This window comes from Polyodon spathula, chromosome 24 (assembly GCF_017654505.1).
Source record: "Polyodon spathula isolate WHYD16114869_AA chromosome 24, ASM1765450v1, whole genome shotgun sequence".
In the NCBI taxonomy this organism is placed as follows: Eukaryota; Metazoa; Chordata; class Actinopteri; order Acipenseriformes; family Polyodontidae; genus Polyodon; species Polyodon spathula.
In genome coordinates, this window is record NC_054557.1 from 13,781,690 (window position 1) to 13,805,447 (window position 23,758).

The following is a 23,758-nucleotide window of genomic DNA, read 5'->3' on the forward strand; positions in this document are numbered from 1 at the left end:
CATTAACATTCCTTAATTTGCATCTTTCAAACAGTTTTTAATATTATTTTTCTGCCAAAACTGCCTGAACACAGATACTTTATGAACAGTTAACTCCTATTATAAACGAAATAAATCTTTATTTTAAAACAACTCTCTTAGCATCTAGCTATGCATAGTATCCTTATAAAGCACATTTAAATAATACAAGCTTTTTATTTTATTAACACAATTGCTATACAACGAATATTATCAATGTAAACAATATTGGAAATAAATAGAGCAGTCAGAAATGTTTGGATGACTTGATTTTCTTAATTAGTTCTGAAGGTACTAGAGATTTTTCAGAAAACAAGAAAGCCTTTTCTTGATTTGAACGTGCTTGTGTGTTTGTTTATGATTGCGAGTCCATTTGAGTTTATGTGATTGATTAAACGAGCAACAGCTGTGCCAAACAGCCTCCTCCAATTTTTATTTTTTTTTTTATAATTGCTTTGCCTTAATAATATTTCTTGGATTATTCATGAACCCCCAAAAATTTTATAAATAAAAAAAAAAAAAAAAAACATTGGTCATATTACAAAACGAAACACATAGCTTGATATAGTTTTTAAATTTTATTTTTATTATTGAAAACAAACATATACTTGCTTAGAAAAATATGGTAAGGTGTACACAGCTGTTGATAAACCATTTGTCAAGGCAAAACATAATTTCATATATTCAAATAATAATAAAAAAGCAAACAACTCTATATCCAAGGAGAATCAATACTTAATAAAGTAATTAATAAACTGGTAAGTACTATATTAACAATGAGCTGGGATATTTCAGCTAATTATTATCAGTTTCTCAATTACTTTTACTTTTATTATAATTAAAAATATGCATTAAATACAAAACAAAATCTGACACATTTTATCACTATAGTATGATAGTGATGTCCCGTTATGGATGGCCTAGGATTAAAATGGATTATTATACAACTGCAAGGATCATCCTATTTATTTCAATACGCTATGTGATGTCGTAGCCATGGCGATATCTTGGAGCATAGCCAGGGTTCTCTTTATAAGTAGTTTTGTCTTTGAAATTGACCCATAGCCAGAGGCACTGCGATATCCCACAACGAAACACACCCTGTATTGCCTAAATGCTATAGATCAGGCCATATATGAACACCCGATATATCGTGTTTATTTACAGCAGTTTTAAGGCACGATGCTGGCATGGTGTAACTCATCTCCACAGGTTATTTCCACCAGCCCCAGGCCTGCGTTTGTTCACAATCATATTATTCTGCTAAAAGAGCCCTTGTTTTCTTCTGTAAACACTGCACTCATTAACACACCGCTTCCCATGAAACTGCGACGTGTCCCCACACACAAGACTGAAAATGTCTCACTGTGACTCCACAGGAATAATTGTCCAACACGACTACTCCATGTCCTAATCACCTGTTGCAGGATATGTATTTGTAAACATATTTTATTTTATTTTGCTGATTTCGATTGCTTATTTCAAAACAGTGTGTATTAATTCATAAAAACACATACACTTTTTAAGCTGTCAACATTATATATAATGGACTGTGGATGTGGTAAGAACTTCTATCCCACAGTTGTGGATATCACAATAAACACACAACGGGACATGCTTGGATAGAGGCATCACAATGATATCCGATTGTAAGATTTTTTAATTAAAAAACAGAAATAGGGGTATTTTATTCTGCAATTTGAATGCCAATATTCCATCAACTTTCGTGTGTCTAATATAAACAATGCTTGCTTTTAAATGGGGTCTCAGGTACATCAACTGACTGTTAATTCACTTCCTTTGCTTTGACAAGGTTATATGAACTCCACCACTGTGGCAAAAAACAATTTCCCTCCTGGCAGCTCTTTCAAGGGAGCCTGCAAACATGCTGTTCTGTGATCAGATTGATTAGCGTCACATTGACTAGACTGAGCTGAACTGTGTTCTAGAAATAGCACAGGTGGGCACCAACATATATGATGTCTTTGACTGTTAAAAACACACAATCAAAGTTGTTCATTTGATTTCCCATTCACAGAAACATATGGATGTGTTGTTGATTTCTATCACAGGTATTCTGAACCCACACACTCACACACAAGCACACTGACACACATGCCAGTATTAGGTCTACCAAATCCATCTCGCTTTCTTTCCTTGCCTCACCCAGCTCTCATCAGAATTGTAAAGTGAGTGGCTTCCTTTTTTTAATCTCCAGATGAGCAAACTCCCTACTGAAATACATCAGTAGCTTCTAAATATCTCCGTGGTGGAGGGGGCTGGCATGCTGGCAGCGTGGCAGGTTTGTTATTTGGGAGTCTGTTGTCGTTGCTCAGGTGGAGGAGCTGGAAAATCACGACAAGCTCCCTGTAACACCTTCTAGATGAGTGGGACAAGCGTGCCTTTAATTCAGGCAAGCTTAGACACACCCTATGGCAAGTGGGAAGTTCCATTCACTTTCACTGCGATTCTAAATCCTGCGCTAAGCAACGTTACCAACGTTACCAAGACTCCCATTCACAGCACAGCACAGCCAGCCTCTTAACGACCGGTTCGGTTGTGACAATCAGAGTGGCAGACTGTTTATTCAAATGCACTTGATAGGTATAACTATATCTGACTCGTGATACGAAAACCATGATATTTATCATCTTGTACCAATGTTGCACTCTCCTTATATACTTGATCCCCCCTCTAGTTATCATATAAGTTGGGGCTTCTTATCCAATGAGGGAACCTTGGCCATGCCACAGAGGTACAATCCATAAAGCTGTTCCACAAATGAGCCTTCTTACCTCTTCATGATAATTGGTTTTGCACTTTGTAATCTAACAGCTATGTAAATGGTGAATCTACTTTTAAACAGTCAGGTCACAAAAAATTCTGAAACGTACAGTACTCCTGTTATAAGGAGAATCCTAAATGATCTGAATATTTGCTGTATTTATATCAATGATCTGTAATAGGATAAATACATTATCCCATGTGAACTGTTTCCTCAAGAAGGTGAATTCTAATAGGGTTACACTCAGTTATTGTGGAATCACGCGCATGCTGAGAGTCACTAAAACTGCAAGTCTCTTATTTTCAGTTTGCATCTCTTCAAATCTTCTCTGTAATCAGCATTCATCCCCGATGCAGTGAAGGCTCATCCCCTGCACAGCAGTGAATTCACAAGTCAACCCCAGGCTCTTCCCTTGCAAAAAGAAAATCCACAATCAGCAGGCCTACAGAGTGGTCCAATCTCTTTCCAGGCTGTCTTGGAACAAAGCAGCGGGCATGGCTTCTTAATGGATTGATCCTTGTCCAGCTGGCAGTGTGAATCTGCAGGAGACACAAAAGACAAAACAACAGGTTGATATCTGATGAGCCTGACAGTTTGATAAAGATTACAATGCACCTCAAGACAGTTTCTCCAGGTAAAATAATCTCAACATTTAAGATCCCACACTATATGTCCCCATTATCAGATCACCTGCAGTATCGCTTCATCACAGACGGAGACACTGCAATGCTAGTTGGAACCATGTGGAATTCATTAACTGCATTATGGTTTGGTTTGCCTGGTGGCAGCAAGGTATTAGACTCGCTGCACAATTACTAGTCTCCCTGCACAGTTAGCCAGCCATGGCTTGTTACTGGCATTGTGTTCCCCCCGGTGCTCTTCACAAATCTTTAAATTAGCTGCTCCTAATGTGCGGTGCTGTTCTTTAATGAAATCGTCAAGGTAGCTCTTCCTCCTCACACACGAATGACCCCACAGGTATACCAGAGACAGGAGGCACTGCTCTCTCTCTCCCTCTATCTCTCACTCTCAATCTCTCTCTCTCTCTCTCTCTCTCTGGATCTACCTTGAGGGAGTTCTTGAGTAAGAGAGAGAACCAGTTTTAACCCTTCGCTGCCCTCAAATAACTTGTTTGGCTTCTTCCAGCTCCCTATCTGTATATTTAAAATCTTAAGATACATATTGATTTTAAGATTTAAAAACAGATTTATGAACTCTTTCTGCACTGCATAGTGAAGGTGGGGCTTATTTAGTCAATAAAAACACATAGTGTTAATTCAAACCTTTCAAAGTTCCAGTGGTTTAATTAATAGGCCTGGACAGAACAACGCTAGTCTTGATTCAAGCCCGACCCCCCCTCCCCCCCCAGTTCAGTCTCTCTCTTTCTCTCTTTAAATCCCCTAGTCACCCTGACTACAAGAGTTGGCTATGGAATCTAAATGTGTGGGAGCAGGTCTGAGATGGTGATCTGTGTGGCCGCACTGCCTCTGTGAAGACACATGCTCCTCCACGTGAGAGCCGCTCCCTGGATTAACCCTGCCCTCACCCCCTTATTCAAACTGCACATGAGTGCTATACACCGCTTCATCTTAGCTTCTCAACATTACAAATCTCAGCGCGATGGTACTTGCACAGTATGCACTTTTCCATTCCACTATTTCTGATAACCTCTAAACTTTCAAATCAGATATTGAGTTGCCTCTCTCTCTCTCTCTCTCTCTCTCTCGATAAGATCAAGTGATTGTGTGCACAATAATGTGTTGCAATTAGTGGAAGGCAAACCAGCATTCAGACTAATGCAGTATATATAAACACACAAAGAGACAGCGCTTTGATTAAAACTGCATTGCATATTTTGAGTACTGGAAAATACAATAAATAAAAAAACCTTTCTTTGTGTCTCCCAAATCCGTTCATTATCATTATCCTTTCTTGTTCAGTAAGGTTTACCTATGGATTTGATTTAGGGACAGTAAAATAACAGACGGGTAGCCGGTAGGTGTCTGTGCTCTAGAGGGATCCCGGCACAGCTTGGGATTCCCAATGAAACAGAGCAGAGATCCCCCCTCACTACCGCATCACTATTAATATCCCCCAAAAAAGAAAAACAAATACAGAATCACAAATTATGATTTAGAGGAATTAGACATAAGATTCTTAAACAACAAAAAAACCCAAAAAACCCATCCTTTTATTCTCTTTGGCATTTTAACAACAATCTCTCCATCAAAGCAGAGCCCATCAATGTCTGATGACTTTGCAAGCCTGTCCATCAGCCTTAACTAAACACAGACTGGCTGGAGACTGGCCCATTGTCTTCTATAGCAGGAGGAGCAGAATAAAGTAATAATAAGGGCAATTTAATGAACGCTAGGGCTAGACTACCCCCCCCCCCCCCTTCATTCCACCCCAAAGCCTTGTGGAAAATCCTCCACTAATTTGTAACACACCTCACGCCTTCTTAAGACATACAACACCCCTACCATCTGCTCCCCTTGGAACAGATAGCTTTAGTGAGATTTCCCAAAACAGCACAGTGAGTGTCACCGCTGGCACAGCGGATAGAGCACACTGTACAATGGCTAGCATGAGGGACCGGGGCAGAGAGATCAAAGCCTGCTTCTCCAAGGTGCTAGGTGATAAGAAAAGCAACTGCTTTACTGTTTTACTTCTACATTACTGCACCTGAATACGCCTTTGAATGCACTGAACTTCCTTAGCCATGTTTGCCACACTTGAGAATTATCTTGAGGCCAAACCCAATATGAGAATTGTATACTCAATGGCAACACTGATTCACAGTCTTATTATTATTATTATTATTATTATTATTATTATTATTATTATTATTATTATTATTATTATTATTATTATTATTATTATGTATTTATTATTCCTGTAGTAACACACACACACACACAGGATCACACATAGATAACTGATGCATGATACTTGACTGCGCACAACAAAATCCATTTTGCCTGTCTGTGAAGAAAAAAAAAAAAAAAACTTCTGTGAATCTCAAACAAGCCCTCTGCACAGAGTGATTAGGGTCTCTTTTTATTGCTACTTTTACAGCTAATAAAGATCTCTTTCTCCCCCAGTTTGCTATTCATTTACTTTGGACGTTTCCACGCACCATTGCCCATTTCACAGAACTATAGAGGAAAAAGTTTTTGTACAATTTAATCCCTCCAGGGGACTTTGAACCCTGTTTCCCAGCTCCTCTCGCCTCTTTCTCCCGCTCCCCACCCCCCCCCCCCTCCACACGATGCGCTGCATGATTTATTTCTTCTTTTTATCTACTGTGATATCTTTCTCCCCCCCACCCCATCAGACGGCATGCGGCTTATGCAAATTTTATTCTCAATCCGTGTCCCAGACCTCAAACTTGAATGAGACCTCAAGAAAAACACAAACACACACAGACCAGAACCCCCACACACACCACACACACACACACACACACACACACACACACACACACACACACACACACACACACCCTCGGCTAAACTCTTTAGCACAATTACACCTCATTCACTCCTTACCAAGCAGGGCAAACCACACTGTGTTAGAAACCACAAGCATTATAAAGGCTGGCTAGGGTCCAAAACACAGCCAAAGCAAAGAAAAAATAATTCCATAGAGCTAAATTCTAAAAAGATTATATATATATATATATATATATATATATATATATATATATATATATATATATATATATATATATATATATATATATAGCTAGATAGATAGATAGATAGATAGATAGATAGATAGATAGATAGATAGATAGATAGATAGGAACTGTGAAATAATGGACTTTAATACACCTGTATGTAACTCACTGAAAAAAAGGAAAGCAACCTACAATTCATCTTTTTCTTTCTATTCGCTTTAAAGTTCTACGTAATATTCTGATTTAAGCTGTCAAGGGGAAAAAAAAGGCAAAACAAAATTCAAATAAGGAGTGAGATAGACAGAGTAGGCTAAGTGAGTGAGCCAGTCCGAGTCTGAAAGGACCCTGTCAGACACATTGTTCTTGCCTGAAAGTGTACTTTCTGTACTTGCGAGAGGGGGAGGGGAGGGGGGGTCTGTTTGCTAAAGTCACAGTGAATGTGTCAGGGAGAGGGGTGAGTCTGCGACTGGCTGATGAATATAAAGTGCTCCCTGAGAGCTGACATTCCCAGGCTCCTGAGCAGTGTGCTGCATGCCTGTGCCTGCATGGGGAAACAGGCCTGCTCTTCACAGAGACTGTGACAGGCTGGCCTTTTCACCAACGCATTGCTGAGCCTCCCCTCTCCCCTCTCCCCAGGCAACGTGATAGAGCAGGGGGGCGAGAGCAGGGATACACAAATAGAGAATAAGAGTCAGGAGAGGAGAGACTTGAACCAGACAGAAATTCATAGTCATCTGAGAGGAGCCACATGGCGAGTTTACTCAGAGAGTTAGGTAGCAAGACAGACAGTTAGTTATAGAGACATATACAAGGAAAACTCATTTAAATTCACATTAATACACTGACTACACTACTCTAAGCACAAGCCACAGCCTATTTAATTAGTAAGTCTGAAAGTGGTACTGCATTCTGAGCTCATCAAAGCTGACCACAGGCTCAACCACAAACGAACCAGCTCTGGCCCAACTTTTAACAATTCAGTCAAACAAATAATTTCCATGAAGATCCGTAAATACAGACGCAACGACAGAAGCATTTGTAGCAAAGGATTTTTTTTTTTTTTTTTCCCAGTCACCGGCTGTATAAATAATGATTATTTGAATTAATTATTATGAATAATTTACCATTTCGATAAACGGAATATAACGAGACATTACAAAAAGAAAATGTCAAAGCTGAACTTCAAAATAAATAAATAAATACAATTAATATGTACTGTGAAGCTACACTGGTAAAAGCGCTCAGTTTAAAGAGGCGAGTAGCGGCTGTGTTATACTGTAGGGGGAGGGGCGGTTACAGAACGCGCACTCTGCCGCCCAGGAGAGCTCATCTCACCGGCACTCTGAGCCAGAACCAGGGCTGTGACAGGGAATTCCGATTCCCGGCTTTTCAGGCCCGCTCGTCCGGCAAAAAGCGAAATGGAAGCTCCCCTGTCGCCGTTACAAAGCTGAGAACAACCCTTCTCGGCATAATCGCGTTTATCCCCCAGATTAAGAAGAGATTCGCAGCTGAGGTATTCACATGGGGGAAGGGAGGGGGTCTGAACAAGATAAATACAATCTTCTTTAAACAAACCCAAAGAAAAGCAATTCTTCATTATCTCACTGCTGTTAAAAAGTGCGGTTCACTCGAGCATAGACCTAACGGGAGTTGGAGTTATAATGCTTTGGATTCTTCTTTGTTTGACATATGCAATTTACCCTTATATGCATATTTTAAAAACAAAACCAAATTGTGTAAATTATTCTCCTGGCTTGAATCCAGCGTCATTACATGCGGCATTTACTCGCAATACCCGAGGAGAACACGTTTACAGTAATACGTATTTCCTCAAACACAAAACAGAGATGCTAATTGTTGTTTTATCACACGCATATCCAAAACAGCCTGCAAAAGTTTTGTCACCTGAATTAATAAAAGTTGCATATCTTGAAGATAGTAGCCAACAGCCGTTTATCCACACTGGTGTATGTATGCAATACATTTACTTTTAATGCAGTTACTATAACTGCAGAGAAGTAAAATGCATTCATATATATATCGAAACCAATTGATTACAGGGTGTGCATTAGGTATGATGCTGTATAAAGCCATTGAGGTGATCTGGGAGAGAATTTCTATAATGAATCCCAAAAATGGAATTATAGTGCCATTTGTTATTTTTTGTAATATATTATTGCACCGTTTGTGTATTTAAATACCGGTTCCATGTGTGTTAGAGATCCTGATATCAATGTGAATTATGAAGCAGATCTCTTCATGTTGTAGCCTGTTGTTTGGTGCTTTAACCTGGATATGACACACACACACACACACACACACACACATATATATATATATATATATATATATATATATATATATATATATATATATATATATATATATATATATATATGTATATGTATGTGTGTGTGTGTGTGTGTGTGTGTGTATCATATCCACATTTGTAGTGTTTGAATCCAATTGGATAAGATGCACCTTGGATAGTTACATTCTGTTTCTGAAATGACAGGAGCATATGTAAATGATGGGTCCTTCTATTCTAATAAAGGCCTTAGGCACTGCGCTGATGCTGGTGGGAAGAAGAGCTGACTGCCAGTTTCCAGGTTTGACTCCTTATTTAATGACAATGTGCTCTACCGACCAATCGGCTTCTTTGTTTTTCCCTTCCTCCAGTCTCAGCCTTCCCTTACCTCAGCTCTGGTTTGCCCACGTCAGCTTACACAACAACTGCATGTCTGTCTGTCTGTCTGCCTGCCTATCTGCCTACCTCTGTGTAAATCCCTGTATCTGTATGCATGTATGTATATATCTCTGTATGTGAATGTACCTGTCTGTGTGTTAGGATTTTCTAGAAACCTACAGAGAATCTCTTCACATCTTTTGCTGATAAAATACCTTGTCAGCGATACATAAGATAGCAAGGAAGGTGGAGGCAGAATCAGCATGTGTGTGCATGTGTGTGTGTATGTGTGTGTGTGTGTGTGTGTGTGTGTGTGTGTGTGTGTGTGTGTGTGAGTGCACTTGTGTTACCAGACATAGCAAAGCTACCCAGATTCCAGACTCACCGCTGTGCTATTACCATGCTGGACACAGTGTCTGCCACATGGCAACGCGGAGAGACCCAGACAGTAAACCCCCTTTCAATCCCCTACCACACAGACACACGCACACACACACACACAAACCCTATGAATAAATTAGCATCTAAGCTCTGTACTGTAGGCACATGAATACATTAACGATCACTTTGCCTCCTCTCCAAAACACGGTGGTGAAAACAAGGGCGTTTCTATTTTAAACATGGCGTCTGCTCTTTGTAAATGTCACCTGCCTCTCTCTCTCTCTCTCTCTCTCTCTCTCTCTCTCTCTCTCTCGCTCTCTCTTCTTCTTTCACACACACACACTCTCCGTTCCTCTACTTTCTCTTTTGTTTCGTTATGAAATACTGTCATCTGCCCTCCATTTAAACTCTCCCTCTCTCCCTCTGTCTTCCTGTCTCTCTCTCTCTCTCTTGCTGTCCTATTTTCAAGGGGTAATATATTGTCATGGTGGTTTAATTAATTGCCAGCCCCACCGTTGTGCCAGAGCTGAATGAAAAACGGGTTCCACAACCTCCTCGTCTGCCAGGGTTGTTCACTCTCTTTTATTTATCTGATTCACCGAGCGAGTGTGAGTGAGCGTCGCAAACCTGTGGGGAAGTGACACTCTCTCACACTCACATTATGACTGTGTATTTGTCAACTGATCTGTTTTGACTTGTAACGGTACCAACCGGCTTACCCAGGTTTCATATGGGCATCATTCCCTGACTGAAGCTCTCTGTCTCTGGAATAAACAGGATGGGCTTTATCAGAAACTGGGAGCAGTTATACTTTTGCACAGATAACTCTCATACTGGAGGAGATTCAAACATAGAGATAGCCACCTAATACCACAGATAGAAACTGAGAACTGAGCAAGACAGAGCTGGTAGGGACATGCAAATTCAGAATTTATAACCTTGATCTGCTTCTTAGGGCAAGGTAAACTGGACCTTGGACCACCCAAAACTAGCCTGTGCAGACTTATTACCTGGGCAAACTAGTTTATACAGTTGGTTTGATTTTCATCAGTAATATTGTTTGGGTCCAACAGAAAGCTTAAGGTATCCGCCACCAACTCTCAATAAAGCACCTTTATGTTTACTTCAATATAATTCACTCACTAACCATGATAACAGTAATCTCTATCTCCTCAGACATGCATGAAGAAGAGTGCAAACTAATTCACATGGACACAGGGACACATACAGTACACACACACACACACACACACACACACACACAGAAAAACAAAGAGGTCCCTTGTCCCGAAGACACTTTTAGGGTTTTGATGTTAATTTAGGCATTTGGCCATGTCTAGTCTGGGATGTTTTTTCCCACGGAGACTCCCCCCCCCCCTCCTTTCAGCAGCAGCACCCCAGACAATGCTGAGAAAGGGGTTGCAGACCCTCGTCAAGTGCCCCCCTCACAATGCAGCCATTGTGGGAGGGAGAATGGGGAGCTGAATATTAATGTGAACACCATCAACTGTTTACTAACACAGGGGCTACAGCTGCACGCTTCACTCTCAAAGTGGCAGCTTGCATTTTGCTTTCTTATATTTTGTGTGTGCGTGTGTGTGTGTGTTTCTCATTGCTGTTGAATGCCGGGGGCAAAAAACAACATTTACTCAAGGCCAGAGTGTGTTTGAATCTGTGTGTGTGTGGAGAGAGAGAGAGAGAATGTGTCTGTTTGAGGGAATGGGAAGCAATCATACCCAGTGGTAAAAACAGCTTAGTTGAAAAACCACGAATGAATTTACTCAGATCTGGTATCAGCTGTAAACATAAACCCCCTATATATGTACAAAACTGCTCCAACCTGTTGTCATAGGAATGCATTGTATTGTACAATCCGACACAGTTGCTGTGACCTGCAGAAAATTACCTAAAACTAGCATTGCTAAAGTAAAATTAAGTCAAATTAAGACCCCAAACCTCTATATTTATAATGCTGAAAGCATGGGAAGGTTACACCTAACATTTTAAACCTGAAGAGCCTGAAAATGAAAGGCAGTGTGCTGTAAGGCTAACAGTCCCATCAAGGGGGCGGGCAGAGCTGCATCATGTGCTTTCACTGCATCACCAGTACAGCACACAGTCGAGTATGTGGAAGTCTATTTACCGGATTGTAATAAAACACATTTTTGATGGACGGTAATTTGGTTTTGCAGGCTACAGAGGTTCATACCTGGCAGTGGTGTCGTTTTAAAGTTCACAAGCCTGGGCGCTCTTCAGTCCTGCAATGCACTCTTGTTACTTTCAAGGTATGGGTCAATTATTCAGCATTCAGCTATCCAGACACAGTGCTGTACTCAGTTGCAGGCTTACAGCACAGTGCCTTGTAACCCTGCATTGCACTGTAGATTGGTCAATCTCACTACTGTATGAAGTGGCATCATGGCAGTAGTAGCCTTGCCTAAAGAACAGGTCAGTACCGAAGATGGATTTCTTATTTCATGGTCCAGTGTTTCTTTCTGTGAGGGTATTGATAGCTGCATATCTTCAGCATGTATCTCAGAGTTTCAGTTAATCTAATTTCTCTGCAGCACTTTTTGGAGACCTGTGCTATTCCTGGCTTGTCTTGCAGTTCTCTCTGGCCTCACATAATCCAAACTGGGACTCCTAGGAGGCCGTTTCCAGATCATTAATACCCGTTGGTCGTTCAACAGCTTCTTAGTGAGAAAGAGGCTTAAAAGTGCATTTGCTGCAGCATGAATGAACTACAGTAGCAATAATAATAAATAATGAATCGCATAGACGGTCTCGGATCAAATAAGTAAATAATAATAATAATGATAAGGGGCTGTTTAAAAGAGCATTTCTCACCTTTGCTGGCTGACAATGTCCAGTGGGAATTACAGCTATGAAGCTCTACTGAACATCTGCCCCCATAGGCTTTTAATACCTTAAGTGGAAAGTTTTTGCAGTTTGCGTGGTCTAGTATTGGTTCCAATGCATAGTCTGAGAGCCAGGGGATACTGGTTATGAATCCTGGCTTGGCCAAACACATCTGCAGTGGCAATTACCTTTGCCTCGTTAGTAATAGTAGTATTGATTCACAAATGTGAGACTAGGGGTAGGTAGTACTAGAATTTAAGACATAATTCCAAAAAGTATGAATTTACAAACAGTATTAATAATAATAATAATAATAATAATAATAATAATAATAATAATAATAATAATAATAATAATACGTGATTGTCCTGTACACTTTATTCATCCAGATTATTTTAAAATATTCACCTGTATGATAAGGGCGTCTATTAAGAAATAAATACTAATTTAAAGACAATAACTTGCGAACTACTGCATCTGCGGGGAGAGCGCGTGCCACTGACTCGCTCTATTTTGAGGAGAAAATGTAAAATTTAACGGATTTAAACAGTAGGTTTCTGTAATTTTATAATGATACTTTATTCCTTCTAAGGAAATACATTTTTTGATTTGTTCGTGGCTTGTTTAACAATCTGTAAACAAACAAAATAAGAACCGAATTAATAGTTGAATGTTACTTTTTTTTCATATAGCGCCTTAGACTGTAAAACTTAACTTACACGAATCTGAATGACAAAATAATTTTGACTAAGATTCCTTACGTCAGTCTAATTTACATGCTCTTCGATTCATTGAAGCTCAGGTATGATTGTTTTAATTCCCCTTTCTGCTGTACACGGCAGACTCCCCAAGCTTCCCTTACTGCAAAAGACAGTTATAATGTTGCAATACATCACATGTCTAAATTTGTCGATGTATCCCTTTCACCCCGATAATTTGACAATATATTTTCTACAGATATTCGCCAGATAAAGAGCTCTTTGCTTTTTTATTTATTCTATTGCTCACTTGTGTGTGTTGGTACACTGTAATAAACAGTAAAATCAGAGCTCTTTTTTTACACCATTCACACGTTGAAAGAACATTCACGAGTTGAACGGGAAATATTGAGGTAGTGGAAATAGGGGGTTCTGTCTGTCGAGCTACCTGGGTATCTATGTAGCCATTTGCTGTATATAGATCCATTGTTGTTTCGTTGAACATGTTTGTTTACATGTGGTCTTTCGTGTTAGATAGTTATTTTAAAACAGAATACACGAGTAATTAGAATTCTAGGCGTATTTGTTTATGCCACCACGGCCCAGGCGGATAGAAGCGGTCGGGTTGTGTGAGCTTGGCGAAGCCGACAGCGAGGTTGCCCTGATGCCAACTCGCTGAGCAGGCGCTGCTGTGTCTTTAACTATCGGCACTGCCCTCTCTGCTCCTTTCAATGCAATTATGTAAATGAGAACAACTCGTCTGGGCTTTTTCATTAACAGCAGCAGTAGACTAAGCTTTATTGTTTGTCTCCAACGTATATGCTCTTGTAATCTCAGAGAGAACCGGCATCAGCGTTCAATGACTCTCCTGTATTGAATAAATCACATTACAGGTTTTCCGTTTTCATTAAAAGGGGGAAGTCCGTATTTAATATCGAATACTGTTTCCTTCATGTTGTATTGGGGCATCGAAATCTAAATAGACCGAAATAGTTCTTCCTACGGGAAGTATGCGTTTGTTTTTAATTTGGCATATTTACAAAGAGCATGTGTCGAATCGAGCATTTCTGTGTTTCGCAAGATATTGGTTTGGTGTTTGAATGATTCAACGATTGACTGACTGTGAACCAAATAAAGGTACGTTATTCCTAACAGAACGAAATTTCATCAGAATTATTGCAGCGAAGCCCTGCTGTTAAATTATGTCTGATGCAAATATAATTAACCACTGCATTCTATAAGCTTAACTTCACCGAACACAGGATCTTTCTTAGGGTAAGCAGAAATAAAAAGATAACTGTCTATCTATACTTGTCTCTATCTATTATACATTAACATTACATAATGTTTGTCTTTTAATTAAGCACAATTGCTAATAACTATCTGGACAACCAATTAACCATCATCTCCACTGCATCTTTTTTTTTTTTTTTTTTTTTTTTTTAAATGTGGTTCAGATATATTTTTTCCACACCTAATCCAATTGTCATCATTGTCAGTTTCTATAGAAACAGCTGCAAACACTTTGCATTTAATCAACAACCCTTTCACAGTGCCTAATTTGTGAGTGTGTACATGGCAAGGGTCTGTCATTTATAACCCGTACTGCTGCAAGCCTGACTGACCTGTCGAGTGACCGAGCACTGTTTAAGAGGAGATGGCAATAAACCTGACTCTTTAAAACATGGCAGAATGCATTTAACAGACAACAGATACTTCTATTTTATAGGACTCAAAATACATCCAGGAACCAAATGTATAACCTATATAATTAATAAAATGCTGTTAATTTAATGTCTTCAAGTATAGAATATTCTGCATACAGAAATAACTCAGAATGTACCCACAAACCTATTCTGTTTGTTATTGTGCCAAGTGAACCGCATATAAGTACATCTATCATGCTTTTGTGCAATGATGTCATTTACAGTATTTTTTTTTTTTTTTTTGGGGGGAGGGGGGGGTATATTATAGTATATCATATTAGATAAAATATTAATGTTGCCATACAAAAGAATCGCACCAGTTTTCGTATCTTTGAAGTGGAACCCGTGCAGATTTTTATTTATTTATTTATTTATTGGCACAAATTAAATCCAGTCCATTCATAATTAGGGTCGATGGTTTAGGAGAACATGCAAAGCAAAAATAAAGAAATAAATTTGGGGGGGGGGGTGTTGTATTCTTTTATGCTGAATACAACCTGTCAGCTAATATGCATTCTATTAATTACATTAAACAGCATTCTTTGTGGCTGGTAGATAAATAGATTGATATGTACTTTATATAGACAGTATTTTTGCTATCTATTTGTGTCTATAGGACTATATTAATCTAATGTTTTATGGCAAAAATGCATATTACAATGAACCTGAAATGTTTTGAGTTGCGCTTACTATTAGTGATGTAAACAAACCCAAATAATGCTAGTAGTGTGGTTTAAGAGACATTGTGGGCTGTAAAGAGAGCCTGTTTTCACTGTGTTTCTGTATTATGCCCTTTTGGGAACATTACTTATATGCTATCGACACACCCTGGAATCAAAGTACCTGAGGTAGAGGTCAGTTTGTTCATGAAAGGTAGATTTAAAACAGAAATTTAGAAAAATAACAGTGTACTGTGCTGGGTTTACTGTTCTTTCTACACAGCTGAAGAAGAGCTTTGAAATACATTTTTTTTAATCATTTAAACCTTTTGTGTACATGCAAAAAAAACCACTTTTCATATATATATATATATATATATATATATATATATATATATGTGTGTGTGTATTTAAAACCATGTATGGTATTTTAAAGTTGCATTTTTAAATAAATAAAATTGACATGCACACATGTAATATGTATTTTAATATGAGCTTCTTACACAGCTGTGACTGTTTACATGTACTCTTAAACTGTATTACAGTTGTTTGTTGTAATTTGCTTCCAAGTACTTCATTGGAAGAATTGTGATGTTAAAATATTTCTTTTTATATTTTATTAATTGTAAATTTAAAAAAATAGATATATATCATATACAGCACTTACGTATATGTTTGAAGAAATTATATACATTATGCACCTTTCTATATATTTTTTAAATAAAATCAGCCTAGTATTCTACCTGCAGAGGATAGATGTATAAAAAAAATCATCCTTATTCTTCAAAAACTGCTTTTCCATCATGATATTTGCCATCACTGGTGCAATAATTGATAAGTAATTAAAATATACATATTCTTTTAAACATGCACATGTTTATCGGTGGCTAGCTAGCTACACCATATTATTTAAGAAGAGAAATCCATAAATGATCTTTTCTGTGTGCGTACATGTGTAATATCATTGTTTTAAAACCTAATCATAAGAAACAAACTATCAGATTTTAAACATGTACTTGGACTGCATTATTTAATGCACTCAATTAATTAATTTAAATGTGTGTGTGTGTGTGTGTGTGTGTGTGTGTGTGTGTGTGTGTGTGTGTGTGTGTGTGTGTGTATATATATATATATATATATATAAATAAAAAACAAACCTTACATTTCTGGAGAGACAGATAGACAGACAGTCTCATATATATACACACACACACACACACACACACACGTAGATAGAGAGAGGGCAGGAATATAGCACATTAAGTGCATCCCTTATTTGTAAATACAATTATAAATAACTAGCTGAGTAATATCTAAATTACAGAGACTTCCAGATGTTTTCACAACAAACTATATATTTTGCGCATCCATTTTGTATGGAAAATAAAACAAAGCTTCGTCATCTGACAACATTTGATTGTATGCCAGCAAAAAAAAAAAAAAAAAAAAAATATCTGTAATGACTTGAAATGTGTCATCTGGGATTTGCATAAAGTAGAGTGTGTGTGTGTGTGAGAGAGACAAAGAGAAAGAGATGACTTTGGGGGGTTAAGGTTGAGAAAACATTCAGTGGAAATTGTAGGAAATAGAAAATGAAGCGATCATAAAAAAAGAGGAAGAGGAAACATGGCAAATTAGAAAAAGCTGTTAATTTATTTAAAAACTCTCTCTCAAAGGGAAGAGAAGACGAAGAGGGGGGTGAGAGAGAGCGAGAAGGGAGGTGGCAGCTCTGTACTTCTGCCTCTGCCAGTTCATTTATTTCACATCCCCCCCTTCAGTAATTAGCAAGATAAAATAGACAAGAGAGAAAGAGAGAGGGGGTTGATAGATTTGTGTAGAGAAAGAGCAGGAGAGAAAGCCCATTGCAGAATTAAGGCAATGATGCAACCTACCTCATGCCAACAGCCATTTTAGGAGCAGCAGTGAGGATTTCTTTACAAGATGGCCTCCTCAGCACACCCACACACACACGAGTCCTCCGACATACAAAATGGCATCTGGCAGGGCGGACGACGGCAGCGGCTTTTTCCCAGTTGGCATCAGTGGGAGCGTTTTTCTCTCTCTACGATTCTCAGGGGGCACAGATGGCACTAGAGTGTCCGGAGGGGGGTTAGGGGGAAAGGGGCAGTGTTGGGAGCGGGGAGGTTGGCATTTCAAATTATAATTTATTTATTTATTTATTTATTTTTTAATAGCGACCCTTTTTTCCTTTCTCCATCAAGGAACTGTTGGGAATAGCTGGCAGACACTGTGAGGGGGGACAAGAAGAAAACAAGGAAAAAATAAATACAAAAACAGGCCCATTATCATCCAGTTGGTGCTATGGCAACATAAAACGATAATCGCTTTTCCTTTAGTTCAAATGAACAGTGATTCCGTGGTATGCCGCATGAATTTATGCCACTGCCCGCTGCTCAGTGTGCAGCTGAGTTTCAGTAAATTTATTTTAATTCGAAACTAAATGGGCTGTGTGGCATTAACACTGGCTGGCACACATGTGCGTGTGTGTGTTTGATAAAGGATGCACAATTCAGGGTGCATCATTGTGTGCATTTAGAGTAAGAAAAGAAAAAGGAAACCTCTCAGATTTTGGAGTTAGGTATTCTCCACAATACAGGTACTAATTGGGAATGCTTGGAAAGGGAACAAAACACACAAGCACTTTGGAGTGTTGATGTTGATGTATGTTTTAGCATTTGTGTTGTACAAGTGTGTGCGTTTGACTGTGTGATTTCACCTGCATGAAAATCTAAACAGTGTTTCTGCTGCACAGGCCAGGCACGCAGAAGCAGCCCCCACCCTACACCAGCCCCCCACCCTCTGAGAATAAAGATTCAGTGTTTGTTTGCAGCGAGGTGCTGTGCTGGAGCTAGAAATAGAAAGATATTTCCCTAACGAAGAAATACACCCCTAACTGGCCTTGGGAACCAATGGTAGCCTGTGTGTTATAATGAGGTGCAGATCGTTAATTTGATTTCTGTAGTTTGGGGATTGGGGGTGGGTGCAGGACTCTATTAAAGCACATACCCAGACATTAGAAATTTGTTTATAGATGTGTCATTTCTTAATTCGAGGGGTGTACTGTAGCCATTCATCAGTGTGCCTTAGAATGAGAGAATGATATATGTGTCATATCTGCAGTGAAGGAGTAGGCAGCCTTAGTAAGAATGCACAGGTTTATACTGTAGGTAGGACCACAATAGAAGGACTTGTTATTTTGGAAGTCTAATACTGGTATCAGTCAGATGGCAATTAATCCAGAGACGGAATAGAAAATAACTTGCAAGGATCTCTATCACTCCATTTACCTAATTGAACAAATAACAATAATGCATTTTTACATCTCAGTATTGCAATCTGCAGTGCTCCCTGAATATATGCAGGAGGGTAATATCAAAGACTGCATCACGAAACAAGCTTACAGCCTGAGGCGGGGAAAACATTTCAAAAGACTAAATGCAACAACAACAAGAAAGAATAAAAATCGAAATCAGACGGAATTGTGAAGACAGACAGGATGGAGTTCTGTGAGCAGAGCGAGTTCTGAACAGAAAACTTGCTGAGGCAGATATGCATTTTTTGCTTCTCTTTTTTTTTGTTTTTGTAATACAAGTACAAAGACGAGAGACAGAATCTGAACCTGCCTGTGTTGGGGAAGCAAGCTGAGATCTGGGTCACGTCTGACACAACCATGCAGGGAAAAAGCAGAGAGGATCTGGTATACTTCTTAACGTTATTAATATAAGCCCAGTCCCCACAGGAGCCAGGCTGCTGTTTCAAACTGGGGCAGACAGAACTTCACCCAGACCAGACTCTAAAATAATAACTGGGTAACATTACAATTAGCGATGGTGGCTTTAGTAACATAACCCAGTGCATAACATGTTGTAATGTTTGTTTGCGTGTACATTTAAAGATCAGATTTGAGACCTTGAAACCTGCTTGTTAGCAAAGTTTTGCTTTATTTCTGTGGAATCGTCTACTAGTACAATTACACTGACAAAAAATGTCCATATACTGGAAAAAGCAGTGTTATGCTTGGGGTAGGTGGAGAGTTAATGGTGTACCCCCATTACAATGGTGAGTAGATCTTTTGGTCTGGAGTTTTCCTTTCAGCCCTGGATCCCCCCTGGTATGACACTGGTACAGGCTGGCGGACAGGCTGCTGTGCACCAGGGGAGCACAGGGTTTAGACCTTGGCCTTTATAGCTTTACTCACACTGATAATGAGCTGAATGCTAATTGCCATATTCAGGGATTGTATTTTCCTTTTATATTTGTACCATGTTACTGCTCTACACAGCTAGGATTTAGCAACTCCCACTCCCAGCACGGGCTGGAACACAGCCTGCATCTCTAATAGCACTGCGGGTGTGCCGCCCCCCTCTCCCCAGTACAGGAGCTGTGGGACCCCGCGCATAACTCGGATCCCCCATGGCAGTGCCTCACGGAACACCTTTGAGAACTGGACTCCTTTCACATGGCTTTCTGCTTTTTAGAGATGGTTACACTACCCCAGAAATCATCCTCAAAGCTCTTTACTGCAACTCTTCACCGAATAAAGTGACCAAAAATAGACATTCACTTGTTAGTTGTCTTAAGTTAAGAATATATTTATTTTTTCATTTTGGACTTAAATGTCCTGATATCACTGTCCTCCCAGTGGTGCTTAAAACACAGCAAATCCGAGGACTTCCAATAGTGCATTGCGAAGTCAAGGGCGTCTCTGTCTTTGCTGCGTGTTGAAATTGCCTCGTCATCACTACACTGACTGGACTGCTAGAGAGGTGGCAGTGTGTGCATGTCTCTGCTTGCTTACCTTGCTTTACACTGACATCCTCCACAATGCTGTGGTTCCAGGCCACTCCTGTGCAACATAAAAAAACAGAGATGTATTTTTTTTTAAATCAGTTATTACTTCTTTTGATTGCATGGAATTTACTTTACACAAGCCTGCATTTTGGGGCTAATAATATCAAGCATTGTGAATTAATTCTGATTACAAAGGACCTTGACATATGCATGTTGTGTTCTTGGTAAATAGGTACAACCATAAGAAACTAGGTAAAAACTAAAAACATTTTAGATAATGCCTCTGTATGCATTTATCAACTTAATAACTCACATGGCATGAAGACACATTTGGAGTACTGTAGCCTATGAACTGGGGTTCCCTCTACAGTACTACAGCATGCAGTGTTAGTGCTTGTGTGAGCTACCTCTTCAGCCACTCCAGTCAGTGGAGTTTCCATCAGGGATTAACCTGATTTGTACATTAGAAAGGATCGCTTAGAATGGATTACTTTGTTTTTAAACCCCGCCACCACCCAAAAAAATACATTTCCAACCCCAAAAGCTGCTACAAAATTGCGTCTTTATTTAGCGTGACTGGAAATAAGCATCTGGTCTGAGGGCTCAGTGCTGCAGTAAAGCCCTGATCTGCGTGGGGCTGCATGGCAGGAGTGGGAGCCTAGCCGGGCTGCTGGAGCAGCCAGCTCTGAGACACTATGGCACCATTCATACCGGCCCACTGCCAGCAGGCTCTCCTATTTGTATTCAGGACAGCAGCAGACACAAAGTGTGGGACAGCCAGTGTGCTGTTTTCCTTTTCTTTTCTTTTTTCTTTTTCTTTTTTTGGGGTCCAAAAAGAAAAAAAGGCAGCGTTAACAAACAAAACAAAAAAAAGAACAAAAAGGAAAAGTGCCATCATGAGTTACTTTATACTTTATCGTGTCTGGCTTCCTCTATTGAGGTGCCTGCTTTCCAGCACAATGGCTGGTCGTGAATCACAGGCATTTACCTGCTTTGTCTGGACGCAGCTCCAGTCAGTGCTAGACAGTGAAGGTCCCAACCCCCCCACCCAGAAACGGGACAGAAGTTCCTGCAGCCTGCAGCCACCAAGCTAGGAACCCGGGCTGCTGTTTTATTTCTTTTAATTCTGCTCGGCTGGGACTCTGCTGTGCCTAATCTCCATAGGGAGAATCCAGCAGAGCTCTGCTTGCTCACTCTGGCTGTGTTAGCGAGCTGGCTGGAGGATTCCACATCTCCATGTTTTATCTGATTTGAACTCAGGCACTTCTCTGAAGATACTCCAGTGGGGTGAGAATAAAGGTAATTATAGGAGAATCTATATTTTCAGTTGAACAGCCCCCCAACTTTCACACATACACACATTCATATATTACATATGCTGAATACATACAGTATGTATGCATATGTTTTACAGGGCATGCTAATGGGCATTATTCACTGCTTTAATAAATGCACAATGCGATATGCTGTATCTGTTTGTCTGTCTGTATAGGTGTGTCTATCTATCTGTCCAATAGAGATGGTTCGTAACCTGATGGAAATTCTGACAGTGTTGAAACTGCAGGATAAAATGAAATGCATCGGTTATGCATTGTGCTTTAAAAACCCCTTTGAACATGATCTCCTATTCCTGCTTGCCTGTTCATATATTGTCTCTCCGTGTGGGTTTCTGTCTGTCTGCAGTATCGGCTTGCCTATCACTATCACTCACATTTTATTATTTGTACATTTATTTTTCATTAAAGCGAGAATTCTGTAAACAAACGATACAGTGCATGAAATTAGGACACGTAACTTCAAAGTGTGGCTGTGGTGCCGTTGAATTTGAAGTGTGGACTTGGTGATCTTGAGAGCGCAGCTGATCTGCAGCTGCAGGGCTGGTGTCAATCTAGACAGGAGTCATGCATCCCAATGCAATGTACTTCACTGCAGAGTTTTGCCTTGTATTGGAGAATCACAAATCCTGCCTCTATTGCAAAGGAAGCTCTTTAGCCATTGTTCATTGGACCTTTAGCACCATGGCTTCTGTAATCAACGTCATTTCATAAAAGTTGTTTTCATGTAGCTTATCTACTATAGATGGGTGATTAATAATAATAATTAAAAAAAAAAAAAAGACTAAAAACATTGACCATTCCTAGACTAGAGTTAACATGGGTTTATAGAAAAAGATAGAACAGGAATAAACATTAAAACTTGGGTGACCTTAATCCCAGGTATGCAGAAAAAGGGTTAGAAATATAGGCACCATTGTGGTGACATCACTAGAAAATACTGTTTACTGCAATTTTCGGTCACTGTCCAATTCTAGTGCAGGTTTACAGAACAGCAGGAGCAGGACAATTAAACTTGTATTGTACAGCAACAGTAAACAAGAACGTTGTATTCAATTAAACATCTTTTATTATTGTCTCTATCTGCCAATGTGGACATGCTACGATTGAGGTTTAAAGTTCTGCATGAGATGCAGCTCAGCTGTATTGAGACCGTGGCGTTTTGAACCCTGGACGGAGACCTGCTGTCAGGGTGGATCATTGGTATCAAGTCCTTCTATTCTCTCAGACAGTAACACTGCAGCACTGCCACTGTGCAGCCAGCTAAACAGACTCACCCCACCAATTAGGGGAAGATCATAAAACCTGCAATAAAACAATCATGTCAAGGATGCTCCAACAATCGGCGAGTTCGTTTACAGGGTCACTGTGAGTAGTAAAGAGTCATCAGCAACCACTGAGTGCTTTGCAGACGGTTCTTGTCTGGGAACAAATGTGTATGGATATGTAGAGGATTGGGGGATCCTTTCAGGCTTAATCATTTAGGCGGCATTTGTAGTCACCTGCATTCATCCACTACCCTCCCTGCCTTTCTTTCAGTCTCATGACAGTCTGTTTATTGGCAGTTACCTGTCAGACCACGGTGACATACAAGCATGAAGAAAAAAAGTGTAAGGCACTTGATGAACTGAATGCTTTTCTTTTCATCTTGATGATATCGGCATTGAAACGGTCCTAATTGATTTTGTGTTTCATGTATTGAAAGGGAGTAATGTTTTAATTTGGTGAGATGTGGCACCCCTGCTGTTGTCTTCTGATACACAAGCTCCCTCTGGGAACAAGCTATTTCATCCCCACAGGTTCTTCTCCTGTCTGCACGCAGATATTTAAATAAAAAATGACTTTGGAATTTGGAATATGGGGTCAGTAAGCTGCAGAGCCACTGTGTGTGAAACCTGTGCATGGAGGGGGTGTAGTACTGGACATACAGTACTATACCCTGTCTTTATACACAAAGGGAGCGACACATGTAGCAGTATAAGGGAACAAGGAGAGTCAGTGTAGCCCATGATGCTCAGGTCTGGAATGCAGTTTTACTGTCTAACACAGCAAGGGGAATTAAAGAGGACGATCTGCTTTTAATAAATATTTGTCAAATGACTAAAATAGCTCTACATATTGTTTTTTTTATTTTATTT

General features: G+C 39.6%; 1 long non-coding RNA gene across 4 annotated transcripts in view; it reads right to left on the reverse strand.

Moving 5' to 3' along the window:
- Positions 1-639: 639 nt before the first annotated feature.
- Positions 640-23,758, reverse strand: part of LOC121299202 — a 37,125-nt gene continuing 14,006 nt past the window's right edge. For all 4 annotated transcript variants that reach the window (XR_005947370.1, XR_005947372.1, XR_005947371.1 and 1 more), the window contains 3 exons: positions 20,294-20,341; positions 17,367-17,722; positions 640-3,342 (listed from right to left, as the gene is read on the reverse strand). This is a non-coding gene — a long non-coding RNA (uncharacterized LOC121299202). The remainder of the gene's footprint in view (positions 3,343-17,366; positions 17,723-20,293; positions 20,342-23,758) is intronic.